The 13,803-nt window shown below is 47.3% G+C and overlaps 1 protein-coding gene across 15 annotated transcripts in view; it reads left to right on the top strand.

The window, feature by feature from the left end:
- Positions 1-13,803, top strand: part of SGMS1 (sphingomyelin synthase 1) — a 216,020-nt gene that overhangs the window by 22,436 nt on the left and 179,781 nt on the right. For 13 of the 15 annotated variants that reach the window (XM_075935077.1, XM_075935069.1, XM_075935074.1 and 10 more), the window contains exon 2: positions 6,476-6,593. The exons of 1 other annotated variant lie outside the window; for it this stretch is intronic. The gene's annotated coding sequence lies outside the window, so the exon portion shown is untranslated. Of the gene's footprint in view, positions 1-2; positions 3,957-6,475; positions 6,594-13,803 lie in introns of those variants that run through there. One more of the 15 variants, XM_075935065.1, reaches the window with a different exon arrangement.

The following is a 13,803-nucleotide window of genomic DNA, read 5'->3' as shown; positions in this document are numbered from 1 at the left end:
GATCCAATTTGATATTTAAGTTACTATCTAAATGCATCTTGTCAAAAATAAGCAACATACCATTTTTTAACATACTAAAAAGTACAATTAATACAAATCTGAAAATTCTAGGCTATATAACTGCTTAAATGAATATTAATAGTTATAGTGTACACTCTTAAGCTATGTCTGCACTACAGCATTATTTTGAAATATCTTATTTCAAAATAGTTAATTCGAAATAAGTTATTTTAAAATAACGCGCCTACACACAAAATGCATTTCGAAATAGCGTTTTTCTATTTCAAAATAGCGCGTCCACGCTGAGTGGACTGAATTGCATTTAAGGCCGGCCGGAACCAGTTCCGGCCGGGCACCAGGTCAGGACTTACCTTGTATGGCTGCTGCCTGAGGCTAACTGAAGTCTGTGCTTAAAGGCTCCCCCCCACCCTCCTAGACAGCCAGTTCTCAGGTTTCCTTGCTTGCTTGTCTACCTCGATGATGTCAAATAAAATACACGAACTGTCTTTATTTAACAAAACTGGTGGGGAGGGGAATGAAACTTGGAGAGACTGGGGAAAGGAGGGGGGAGGGACCTGGAAGGAGGGAGCTGGAATGGGGAAGCAAGGGGGAGGGGAGGCTCAGCGGTGGGGGTCTCGCTGGGAAAACCGTCTCCTAGCACCGCAGATGTGGGGGCCTCGGCATCCCCAGGGGGATAGGAAGGGGATGGAGGGTGTGGAGGAGGTGGCAGGAGAAGGGGGAGGGGGAGAAGGAGTGGGAGGAGGAGCGGTAGCTGGGGAGGCAGCAGGCGCTGGAGCGGCAGGAGGCAGCACGCTCTGCACCAGGCCCTGCAAGTGTTGGCAGATGGAATGGCCCTGGGCAAGCTGCTCCCGCTGGAGCTCCAGGTCCTCTTGCAGCCAGTTCTGAAGGGTGTGGTGCAGAGCTCGCAGTGCTCCCAGGTGCTGCTGTCTGTACCCCTGCACTGCACGGGTGGGCCTGCGGAGCCCTCAGGTGCAGGAGCATGTCCCAGGTGAGGTGGTGCGCCCTGCACGCTCAGCAGGTGCGGCTGTGGAGAAACAAGAGAAGTGGTCAGTTATTCCTGGGGACACAGTGCGTGAAGCCCAGCCCCCTTGTGGAAGGTGAGGATGACCAGTCCCTGCACCATCAGAGCCGATGTGCTTGCGCACAGGCCATGTTCGGAATGTCCTGCTATCCCCAGGAGTGGGAGCTGCCCCGAGAGCGCACCCGTGCCCCTGTGCTGTGTATAGTGTGGGTGAGGTGAGGGGGAGATGTCCCCTCCCTCTGTGTAGAATGGCCTTGTGGAGAGAGGGCGTCCTGCTGTGTCCCACCCCGGGGTCAGGAGTATGTCATGTCTCTTCACACATGCGTGTGGCTAACAGGCCAAGGCCCCAGTGTGGCAGCCAGCTGGGGCCACGTGCCCAGGGGTGGCATTGCACATGCTCACACGTGCACAGGTTGCTGCGTGATCTGTGGTAAGCAAGGTCCATGTGTGCGATCCTTGATCTCCCTCCCTGCCCCTCAATAAGGGGACAGTGATGGCACTCGCATGTTGTTACCTCCTCGGATGACACTGGTGAGAGGTCTGCTGGGATGGCTCGGGGGTCCTGGCTGTGTGACACGCTCCCTCTGGGTTCCTGGCACTCCTGCTCCATGCTCTGGTCAGGGCCCTCTGCTCCAGGACTGATGACCCCTGAGGTGGCATGGACCATCCCACCCCCCAGGATGCGGTCCAGGGTGTCAAAATAGGGGCAAGTGTCTGCCCCTGTTTGGGAGCTGCCCCCTGTGGCCTTGGCATAAGCCTGCCGCAGCTCCTTTATTTTCATGTGCACCTGCTTCTGGGTGCGCATGTGGCCTTTGGTGGCCAGGCTGGCAGCTATCTGTCTGTAGACGGCCGTTTTCCTCTGTCTAGTGTGGAGACTGTGGACATTGGAGGCCTCCCCCCAAACGTCAATGAGGTTCACGATCTCCACACTAGACCACGAAGGCGCCTGCCTTCTCTGGCTCCTGGGAGCTGGGGGACTGGGCCTGGGGAGCAGTGGAGGGCTGGCTGGCACTGGCTGCCTGGCTAATGGTGGAGCTACTGGGTTGGGGCAGCGAATGCTGGCTCTGTGCTGGCAGGCCTTGGAGCTGCCACAGGCACTGTGGCCAGAGTCTACCCCTTTAAGGGCTCCAGGGGCTGGTGGAGAGAAGAGGAATTTTTCCTGGTTGTGCCCAGAGTGGCCACCAGGGCACTCTGGTAAGGGCTGGAGGCCCCCTATTTTGAAATAAGCGTCTACACAGCGCTTATTTCAAATTAGCTGTTTTGAATTTGGCATTATTCCTTGTAGAATGAGGTTTACCAAATTCGAAATAAGCGCTCTGCTATTTCGATTTAATTTCAAAATAACCGTTTGGCTGTGTAGATGCTAGGAAAGTTATTTCAAAATAAGGGCCATTATTTTGAAATAACTTTGCTGTGTAGACATAGCCTTAGGTAGTAAAAGGCTGTAGCAAATCTCATGTTAAGGCTCTGGTTAGTTGTAAATCAACTAGTTTTAATGGTTAGGGGACTGCACCTTTCTTTAGGAACTAACTGAAGTACCAATAGAAATTGATTTAAATTGATGCTCTCCACTTGGTGATTTAAACTGGTGACTTAAATTGCCTTGATTTAAATCAGTACATCCTGTTCAAAACCAAAGTAGTGCAACTGGTCTGTTTTGGACATCGGAAAATTATTCCCTCTCCCCTCTCCTTTTCTTAGATACAATATGCAGTCGTAGGAGAAAGTAGGCCGGTGCACTCTGGGGAGCCATTTCAGTAAGAAAGTGGCTGGCTGGGGGGACACTGCAGGTATAGGTGCGCAGGCTCCCTGTTGGGCTCCTGCCAGCAGTGTGGATCTCCCAGCCTATCCTGCTCTCCCTGCACTGGCTGGAAGCAGCACAGGCACACATCTTCTCTTTGGCCTACTGCCGATGGCGGGGATGGGGAAGGGAGCGGCAGGAGGTCTTCACTGGTTGCCTTGCCTTGCCTGCAGGTATGGCCTCTCGGCCACAGATCCTATTTGGCCAGGAACAAGAGCAGCGAGGGGCAGGATAACTGACAGGGCCTGCCCCACTCCTGATCCATCCACTGCCACTCCCAAAATTGTCTATCCTGACCCCTGCACATCTCAGTCCCCTGACCTGAGACCTTCTGCATCTTCCAGTCCCCTGCTCTCAGCCCCACAATGCAATATGACAGTACCTGTAAGAAATTTAAGTTACTTTCATCCCTGGATAGGTATCCAGTTTAGTGCTGCAAACCTTCACATTCATTTAATTTCAAGCATGTGAATAGTACTTTGAATTGAAGCATGTGCATAAGATTCTGTAGGACTGGGGCCTTAGCTTGTTAATAAAATGTTCCATGAGGTAGCGCCACCATAGCTAAATTTGCTCCCAGATTTTTATTTTTAACAGGGATTAAAACCTTTTATAAAACCTGTGTTTTGAGAGAGAGAATTAATTTCAAAAGTTTCTTGTAGTTCAGGAACTGCTCAGATTTTCTAGGGCACTTGAAGGGGGGAAATCCAACACTTGTCTAGGACGTTAGAAGATGCCATTCAAACCCACCATAACAGTTGGGCTCTTTATTCTCTTGTAGGTGCTTGGTCAGGAGAGCTATTGGATATGGTCCTTCAATTTTAGCACTAGGTCCATGCTTTTGTAGCCAGAGATTGCAGTTCAGTCTTTACAGATGTAGATAGGAATTTGAATTATTGTCACCCTCTGGTTCGTTGGGGTAAGCTTCTGTGGTGGGCACTTAGTAACTAATACTAGAATGATATGTGTCTGTCTGACATCACAAACCAATGTGACACACATACCATGTGTGAGAATATCCATAGCTGGGTCATTTGCAATAAAACCTTGGCTACTGGGTTTAACAGCCTGTGCTTCCACTGCGTGAGCTGAAGGACATTAGGGCCTCAATAGGTAGGGTAGCTAGACTTTCAATTTCATTGTCAACTCTTTCCAAAAAAAACATTAAGTACGCTGTTTGTTCAACTCCTTTTGATGCAAAACTTTAATGGTGATCTCAGCTGTATGAAATTAGAATAGCTTTGCAAATGAATGGACTGTTACAATCAGAAGTGCTGATCTTTTGATATGAGAATATGAAGCTTTTGCATGAGAGAGTGAGTAAGATTAAGATGGGTTATGGATTGCTTTATCAAAGGAGTAGGCAATAATTTTTGAAGGAGGGGTGACCTCACAAATTTCAGAAGTAGTTACAGGCTGCCTGGAAGGGACGGGGCGGGATCAGGAGGCTTCACGTGTTCCCCCGCCCACAGATCTTGATTGGCCTGAGGGTGGAAGAGCATGTGAAATTTTTGCTCCTTGTACCTGCACTATCAGGGGTGTGTGGTGCCTAGAGAGAACTGCCAGCTGTTTTGAACAGCTGGGGGTCCCTCTAGGTGTTGAGCAAGCCCCTGGAGGCAGGAGGAGACTTTGCATTCTGTCATGTCCCCAGGCCTCAATTGGCCTGGGTGTGGGCAGGGTGGCTGGGAGCCGGATCCAATGGCTTGGTGGACTGGATCTGGCCTGCGGATGCTGTTTTGCCCGCCCCTGCTTTATCAGATGGAAGTGAGTACTTTCTGCAGCATAACATGTTACCAGTGGCATTGTGAAAGTGGAATGATGCATGCTTGTCTCTTAATGTGTTTGCATGCCTTCAAGCAGTTAAATAGAAAGGGTTGGGTCCTGATGCAACCTTAATTATCACTAAACATAGTTTTTGTTTATTATATGATGAATCATATTCTGTTCCCAATTACAATAGTGTGAATCTATAGCAGTTCCATTGTCTTCTATTGAATTGTTCCAGAATGTATAGTCTTGGAGCAGGATTAGCTCCCTTATAGATCTGGCTAAGTAAATTTGTCATAGCCCTCTTTTATTATTTATTGTTAGTTTTCAGTACAGTTGCCTCTGGTAACAATAATCACCTAAGAGAAGGTAGGGGGAAGCCAATGAATGCCATAAGTTAAAACATGGATTTTCTATGAACATATATAAGTTTAGTTTATCCTTCTAAAAAGGGATTGTGGTTTTCAAGTAAGACCCAGGCCAGACTTTTTTGAATGGTCTTCCTGTGTGAATATTTGTTCCTGTTGTTTATTTTTTGAGGGACATTAAATAATTGCTGGTCTTGTTAAAAGCCTTTTTGTAAACTTTCTGAAGATTTTGCTTTATTAAAACTTTACATTAAAGCACAGAATTTCTAAATGACTGTTCACATTTAAATTGGAGTGCAGAGAGAGAGCTGGGTAAATTTTAAAATTTCTGTTCAGCTTTATTTTTACTGTGAATTAGAAAGCTTAAAAATATATGTACTGACAACAATAAATTAGTGCCTTCATATTTTTGCATTAGGGACCTGATACTACAGTCACTGAATGGGTAGGGTAGAGGCTTGCATCCTAAGCCAGCTCTGTCAGGGCCCAACTACAAGTGTCAGGCTCTATGTCGGGTCTGAAAATGTCTTGGTACGCTTGGTTAGGGTCAGCTTGCTCAGATCAGGTTTGAGTCTGGATTGGACTTCAAAATTAAGCTCAAGTAGACCTCTAGGGCATAGCCCTATTGACTTTAGGACAATGTGTGGGTGTAATTGTCAGTACAGTTTGAATTGCAAGATCTGAACCTAGGAATGCAATTTTTTGCTTTGTAAATGCAAGTGCAGACTTTAGTGGCTGTTAGGGGTATTAAGTAGTGGTTAATTAACTAATAGAGTAGTCGATTGAATTTCCATTAACTACTTGATTAGTCGATAAGGGGGGGGGCGGTCGCTGCCCTTGCTGCGGCTCTGCAGTTTAAATGTAGTAGGAGCTGCGCATGCAGGCAGCCTGGCTCTTACTACATTTAAAATGCAGAGCTGCAGCAAAGTTAGCGCCTGGGGGCAGTGAGAGATGGGACTAAGGCTCTACCTCCCCTGCCCTCTCTGCACTCATACAGAAGCAGCGGAGCATGGGGAAGTGAGTAGTTGAGTAGTGATTCGAGTACCTGATAAACCTAAGGTAGTGATCTACTTGAGTAGTTGCTTACATCCTTAGTTCGTGTATGTGCATTTTTATGGATAGACATATTACCACCAAACAGTGATTCTTGCTTCACCACAGCAGTCTTGCCAGCTTTGATTTGTATGGATTCTCCATGTAACTTTAATCAATCAACTCCTCCACTGAAAATATTATAATTATCCTAATAATAAAATTGAGATGTACAGTGAAGAAAAAGAGCTGGCATGACCTAAGCATGACAGTTACTGTCATGTCTTCTGGTGGTTTTAAGAATGGGGGCTTTAGACATGTATTCTGCTAGTTTTTATTCTCCTTTAGACAGGAAATCATCACATGCCAAGTAAGGTTTTCATAAGGTGGATTATTTTATATATGGGAACATTTTATTGCTAAAGCCACATTTTTAAAATTCATTGCTATATTTTGTGTTTTCAGGGTGAGGGCAGCACTGTTCCTCCTTGGATGGCTGTCTGTTGAAGTGAGATCTCTTTGGACACCTCTCAGTGTTAATTTTTCAGTAAGAGAAAAGAGCAAAGCTCTTCAAGGAGCTGAGGTAATTCTTGCCTTTCTTCTAAGCTTGAAAACGACTAATGATTATGTTGTGTATGTTATATTGCATATCAATGACCAGTTTTAAAATAAGGAAGTAAATATAAATATAACTTTTCATATTGTTGTGCGTTCCTTAACCGGGACACTCTGGTCTGACAACATCCGGACTGTGGATGTTCCTGGACCATCGAGCCCAAGGTACAGGGAGGTTGGGCTGCGGAGCAGGAGCGGTGGGGGGTGGAGGGCATGGAGACTCATCTGGGAGCCAGGTGGTGAAGGGGCGGGTGGTGCAGCAGGGATTTCTGGCCCCTGTGGCCAGGTGCTAGCAGGGGTCCAGCAATGGCAGCTGCAGAACTCTGACCCTAGCCATGGAGCTTGGGGGCCAGAAGTGGCAGCAGAGGAGGTAAAGCCCTGGTTGTGGAGCTCGGGGATGGGAGCGGCGACTACCGAGCTCCCGCAGTGGCAGAACTCCAGCCCAGCCGTGGAGCTCCAGCCCTGGTGGCATCCAAGGAGCTCTATCCTTGGCTGTGGAGCTCCGATCCCAGTGGCAACCACGGCTAGGCAGGCAGCAGTGGGGCTAACTGGAGCCCTAGCCGGGGCAGCAGGACAACGCGGGGCATGTTGAGGAGGATCTCCCTGGTCCATTAAATCCCTTCATTTGGGTCTGGTTAGGTTCTGAGGGTGCCGAACAAGGGAGGTCCAACCTGTATTGCAAATGTCCCCATGTTATATAGAGGTCAGATCCTGCTAATTAAAGTCAGTGAAGATTTGACACTGACTTCACTGCGAGAGGGTTGGATCCAGTATGCCCAAAGGCATCGTACTCTGCAAAGAATCAGAAAATTCATAAATAAGTCTATGATATTAGTTACCTCCTCAGGCAAGATGTGGCAATTGGTAAATGTAAGATGTGCTAGGTTTTACAACGAACTTTTAGAGCAGTGGTTCTCAAACTTTACATCAGGACCCCAGAGTGGGTCACAACCCCATTTTAATGGAGTCACGAGGACTGGCTTGGATTTGCTGGTGTCTAGGGCCAGAGCCCAAGCCTGAGCCCCACCATCTGGATCCAAAGCTGAAGCCCAAGGTCTCAAGCCTGGGATGTTGGGGATCAGGTTACAGCCCGTGATTTGGGATGAAGGCTTGGGCCCCCTCGCTTTGGGTTGTTGAGGTTGAGACAGACTCAGGCTTAGGTTCCCCCCTAAGTTACTTTTGTCACGAGGGAGTAGCAGTGCAGTGACGTTTCAGAGCAATATTCTGGTAACCCTGATGTAAGGGGAAAGTGTGTGTATATTACATACTCACTGGTTGTCAGTTAAATTAATATTTTCCAACAATCATGTTATAGTTATGACCCACTATAAATACAGAAATATGTGTGTGGGGAAACTTATTGCAAATGCTGACTTGTTAATGGCAACCTTTGTATATTAAAGCTCTCCATTATAAGTTTCTGGGCCTCAGGTGGCCTTTTGAGTTGTTTAGGAACAATTTATAATTCTTGATAGAGCTCACGAAAAGGGGGGACTATTTTTTGGACTTAATAAGAAGGTAGCAAGAAAACTTCTGAATGTGTTTAAGTGCTGGAACAAATGTATATAATCTTGAAGACACATCTATTTTTGTGTACAGATGAATATGTTCTCAAGATTCCATACATTTGTAATTTTATACTTCCATCTGGAAGTATTTTAATGGGATATCTCAAAATCTGATTTGGGTTGGATACTTTTCAGGATTGTTCTTTCTTACTGGTATGTGAACATTGTGCTTCATAGTGCAATATCTCTTATGGGGATACGGGTTGCCTCGAAAGTTGTCTGTGGCTGACGGGATGTTGCATAGTTTTATTATTATTGCAATAAAACAAACTTTATGGCACAGTGATTTCAGTGAAGTCATTTGTTTTGCAATTAAGTTACAAATCATCTGGACTCTGCTGTGCATGTCCCATTTATGGCAAATTCATGGAGGTAACTGTCAAAAGACAGTTGCCGACAAATTACTAAGTAAATGCAGATAGTTGATACGTAGTCTCTTTTTAAATAATGTGTTTCTTTTTTCATACTTTACATACCCTTTGACATCTTAAATTTTGATGGAAGCATATGCTTGCCACCTTTGCTGAATGGGGAGCCAAGTTCTTTGGATATATAAGACTTCTCCTTGGAGGAAACATTTGTGCCATTTGCAAAGTTGCTTTGTCTCTTAAGAAAGTACGTGATCTGTTCTATCACAGTAACAAAAAGATGGTTGTAAATATTTGTATTTTTATAAAAAAAGCATCTGTCGCAAAATTATATTTCAGCAGTTTAGTTTACTGAGTCGGAAAAAGGATAAAAAGAGGCACATGCAGTAGTAAGCATATACAGCTATTTTTGTATACTTTAATACATTAGTATCCTATGTTCTTTGATGATATACTGTGAACACTGCCATTTAATTTGGCTCTGAAGTTAACTTGTCGGGCCTGTTTTCTCCTGCAATAATTCTCCAAATGAGAAGGCAGTTAGTTGCTCAGCTTCCTCTTGTTAAAGGTTCATTGCAGGTTACTACAAAGGAGGAAGCATCTTCCTCTCAGTCATGTGCAGGCAAACTACTTACTCAATTCTGTATTTCTTACACTGAGACGATTTTGGTAAATTAGTCCACTTCAGCAGGGATTGCAGAATCAGACTCTGTATTCACTTTCTTGCTAGTCTTAGCATGCATCTCTGTAGACATTGTCAATTTCAATTGAAATGTAATAATCAGTTACAGTTTCAGTAGAACTTAAAAGAAATGGTATATTTTGATGATAGGAAAACTCAAAGTTTGTGTGTTCACAACTTTTGAGAAGTATGATGATACGTCAACTAAATACAATTGACAAATGCTTACGTACCAAATGTTTTTATTTGTGCTTACAATCCGTAGTTATGGTTATAAAATTGTTTGCAGTTATGGCTCCAGTGTACAACAGATTACTGTTTCATAGGGTTTATACAGTAACTGAACATGTTAATTCTGTGCACATGGTCTGAAGCCAGAAGCAAATTTGTTCATGTTATTAAAATAATGTTAATGTGTACTGAAGTTATGCAGTTAAAATTATCAAAAAGGGTACATAGTAACGGCCATACTGAATCGGACCAAAGGTCCATTTAGCCCAGTATCCTCTCTTCTGACATTGGCCAGTACCAGCTGCCCCAGAGGAAATGAACAGAAAAGATGATCCATTCGCTGTTGTTCATTACCAGTTCCAACAAGCAGACAGTAGAGACATCATCCCTGCCCATCCTAGTTAATGGTCATTGGTAGACCATCCTCCATGAATTTATTTAACTCTTTTTTTTTTTTTTTTTAACTCTGTTATAGTCCAGGCCTTCATAACATCCTTTAGTAGGATATTCCACAGATTGACTTGGCATTATATGAAGAAATACTTCCTTTTGTTTGTTTAAAACCTGCTGCCTATTAATTTCGTTTGGTGCCCTTAGTTCATTTGGTAACCCTACTGTTATGGGAAATAGGGATGTAAGCGACTAGTCGAATAGTTGACTACTCACTTCCTGCCCCCCACCCCCGCTGCCTTCGTATCAGAGGCAGCAAGGGGGAGAGGGGAAAGCGGGAGCCAGCTTAAAAGCCCCTTCCCCCCAGCATCATCTCTGCGGTGCATGGGGGCAGGTCAGGAGAGGGTGCTGTGAAGCAGCCTCTGCCTGCGGTGGGCTCAGGCTCACCATGAGCAGAGGTTGCTTCGCATCCTGCAGAGCAGCCCATGTCTGTAGGGAGTCCCATTGGGAGCTGGGACCCCTGCGGACAGGGGCTGCTAGACCTGGCACGAGCTGGGACTGAACATTCCCAGCTTGTGCCACATCTGGGACCACTGTGGCTCTGCATTTTAAATGAAGTAGGAGCCAGGCTGCCTGTATGCCCGGTGTGACAGCGCGTTGGGGTTTCCCGTGTCCTGCACTCCCGTAGTGGCACGAACAGACTCCGCCAGTCAGTAGGATTGAGAGAGTTTATTGCTTCTCCCAGATACAGCACAGATGTAATCTGGTTATAGGAACGGGGGCCAGGCCCCCCCTTGAGATAGGGGTGGCTGGACCCTAAAATCCTAGCCCCTTCTCCCCTGCTTCCCAGACAGAAACTCCACCTCTCTTCCAGCCCTGCCCCATAGCCAGGTGTTGGTCTCTGCCTTCCTCCCTTTGTCTCTCTCCCTGGGAGGCTGAGCCTGGGTGTCTGGGTTAATACACATTTGGGAGAGTCAGTGAGAATCTCACATCACAGCTCAGGGGGACCCCAGGTCTCAGAGCAGACAGCACCCCCACTACGCCACACCCGGCTCTTACTGTATTTAATCTATAAAGCCGAAGTGGGGGTAGCTCTTGCACCTGGTTTGAGCTGGGACAGAGCGCATTCCTTATCAATTAATTGTGAAGTTAATACAATTTGTATTGACTGCACAATTAACCAAATACTGCCTCTTAACATCCTTAATGGGAAGGAGTAAATAACTTGTCCTTACTTTCTTTTTCCATATCAGGCATGATTTTATAGACCTCTATCATATCCCTCCTTAGTCATCTCTTTTCCAACCTGAAAAGTCCCAGTCGTCTTTATCTCGTCTTTATTTGCCATTCCATATGCCTAATGATTTTTGTTGCCCCTTTCTGAACCTTTTCCAATTCCAATATATCTTTTTTGATATGGGGTGACCACATCTGCGCACGGTGTTCAAGATATGTGGGCTTACCATGGATTTATAGAGGCAATATGATATTTTCTGTCTTATTATGTATCACTTCCTTAATGATTCCTAACATTCTATTTGTTTTTTTGATTGCTGCTGCACATTGAGTGGATATTTTCAGAGAGAGGTTTATTTGTTTGAATCAGGAAGTCAAAAGACTTCTATTGTGGAAAAATGTTTACAACAGTGGGGGCCTCTGAGGAGATGGGAGAAGTCACTGAGATGGGAGAAGTCACTGAGGGTATGTCTACACATCAGAGTTAATTCAAAATAACAGCTGTTATTTTGAATTAACTTTAATAGCGTCTACACAGGCAAACCGCTATTTCAAAATAAATTCGAAATAGCGGCGCACTTATTTCAAATTTGGTAAACCTCATTCTATGAGGAATAGCTCCAAATTTGAAATAGCTAAATTGAAATAAGCTCTGTGTAGATTCTTATTTCGAAATAGGGGGCCTCCTGCCCTTCCCAGGGTGTCCTGGTGGCCACTCTGGGATGAACCAGGAAAACTCCTCTGCTCCCCCAGCCCAATCCTGGAGCCCTTAAAGGGGTAGACTCAGTTTGGTCACAGGGCCTGTGCCAGCTCTAGGCCTGCCAGCCTAGAGCCTGCAGGCGCTGCCCCGACCCATTTGCCAGCATGAGCCAGCCAGCCAGTGCCAGTCAGCCCTCCTCTGCTCCCCAGGAGCAGGCTGGCAGCTCCTAGGAGCCTGCCAGGTGCTGCAAGAGGTGGGCGCCTTCTTGGTCCAGTGCGGAGATCATGGACCTGATTGAGGTTTGGGGGAAGGCCTCCAATGTCCATGATCTCCGCACTTGATGCAGGAATGCGGCCATCTACAGATGGATGGCTGACAGCCTTGCCACCAAAGGCCACTTGCGCAAGCAGGAGCAGGTGCTCATGAAGATAAAGGAGCTGCGGCAGGCCTATGCCAGGGCCACAGGGGGCAGCTTTCAACCAGGGGCAGATCCAGACCCCTTCCCCTACTTTGAGGCCCTGGACCGCATCTTGGGGGACCAGATGGTCCGTGCCCCCCAGGTGGTCATCTACCCTGGGGCAGAGGGCCCTGAACAGGGCGAGGAGGAGGAGGAGGAGGATGGCCAGGAGTTGCAGGAGCCTGGAGGGAGCATGGCACTCACCCTGGAAACCCGAGGCATACCAGCAGCAATATCACCACTGTCTTCTGAGGCCGGGGAGGCCTCAGCATGTGAGTGCTATCACTGTCCACTTGTGTGTGTGTGTGTGGGGGGTGGGGGGGGAAGAGGCAGAGAGGGAGGGAGCCCAGGGACCACGCGTGTGGGCCTTGCTGAGCACAGATCACTCAGCAACCTGTGCATGCGCCGTGCCAGCCGGGGCATGTAGCCCTGGCTGACTGCCACACAGGGGCCCTGGCCTGTTACCCACACACATGTATGTATGAAGGCACATGACATGCTCTGTACCCCAGGGAGGGACACTGCACAATGCCCTCCCTCCACAATCCCCCTCTACACAGAAGCAGGGCACATCCTCCCCCCCCCCCCCCACACACACTATATACAGCACAGGGGCATGGGTACAGTCCCGGGCCAGCTCACACTACTGGGGATAGCAGGACATGATCGTGCAGAGACCTACTGTCCTCACCTTGCACAGGGGGGCTGGGCTTCACCCACTGTGTCCCCAGGGATAACTGACCACCTCTCTGGTTTCTCCATAGCTGCACCAGCTACGAGTGCAGGGCGTACCACCCCACCCAGGATATCCTCCCACACCCAGGCCAGCAGGCTCACCCGGAACCAGGAGGGATACCAGAGGCAGCACCTGCGGTTACTGCAAAGGCAGGTCCACAGCCAGGAGCACTGGGTGCAGGAAGACCTGCAGCTGTGGCAGGAGAGCTTGCGGGAGTTGCATGAGCAGGGCTGTGCCATCCACGACCACCTGCAGACCATGGTGCAGAGATTGGTGCTGCTCCAGCCCCTGCTAGGGTTGCCAGGTGTCCGGTATTCTCCCAGACAGTCTGATATTTTCAGCTCCTGTCCAGTAAAAAAAATTCAGAGAATACCGGGCACCTAAAATGTCTGGTATTTTCTGAATTTTTCCCTGGCCAGGAGGCAAAAATGTTGGGCACCTGGCAACTTTACAAACACTCAGTGCCCGGCCTCCTCCTGCCTCCCAGCACCCCTAGTCCCCCGACCCCAGCCCCCATGCTTATCTGGTTCCTCAAGGCTGCCTGCACAAAATGGCTGCTGGCCAAAAAACCTAGGGGAAGTAATGCTTTCCCCTGGGTCCTAGTGCTCAACCTCTCCCCTGTTCCTATCCTTGCACTCACTCTTAAAGGAGACATGCTTTAATGCTGTTTTATTTTAATTTTATTTTGGCTTAATAAGTCCTTGGAGTTGTCCCCGCCCCCTTTTTTTTCTCAACAGCTTTGGTCTCCCCCTGCCCTTTTTCCCCCCCTTCAACAGAATTTTTTCCTGTTTTTTTGTGTGTGTGTGTGTG

This window comes from Pelodiscus sinensis, chromosome 8 (genome assembly GCF_049634645.1).
Source record: "Pelodiscus sinensis isolate JC-2024 chromosome 8, ASM4963464v1, whole genome shotgun sequence".
Classification (NCBI taxonomy): domain Eukaryota; kingdom Metazoa; phylum Chordata; order Testudines; family Trionychidae; genus Pelodiscus; species Pelodiscus sinensis.
This window is presented reverse-complemented; position numbering and strand designations above follow the sequence as displayed.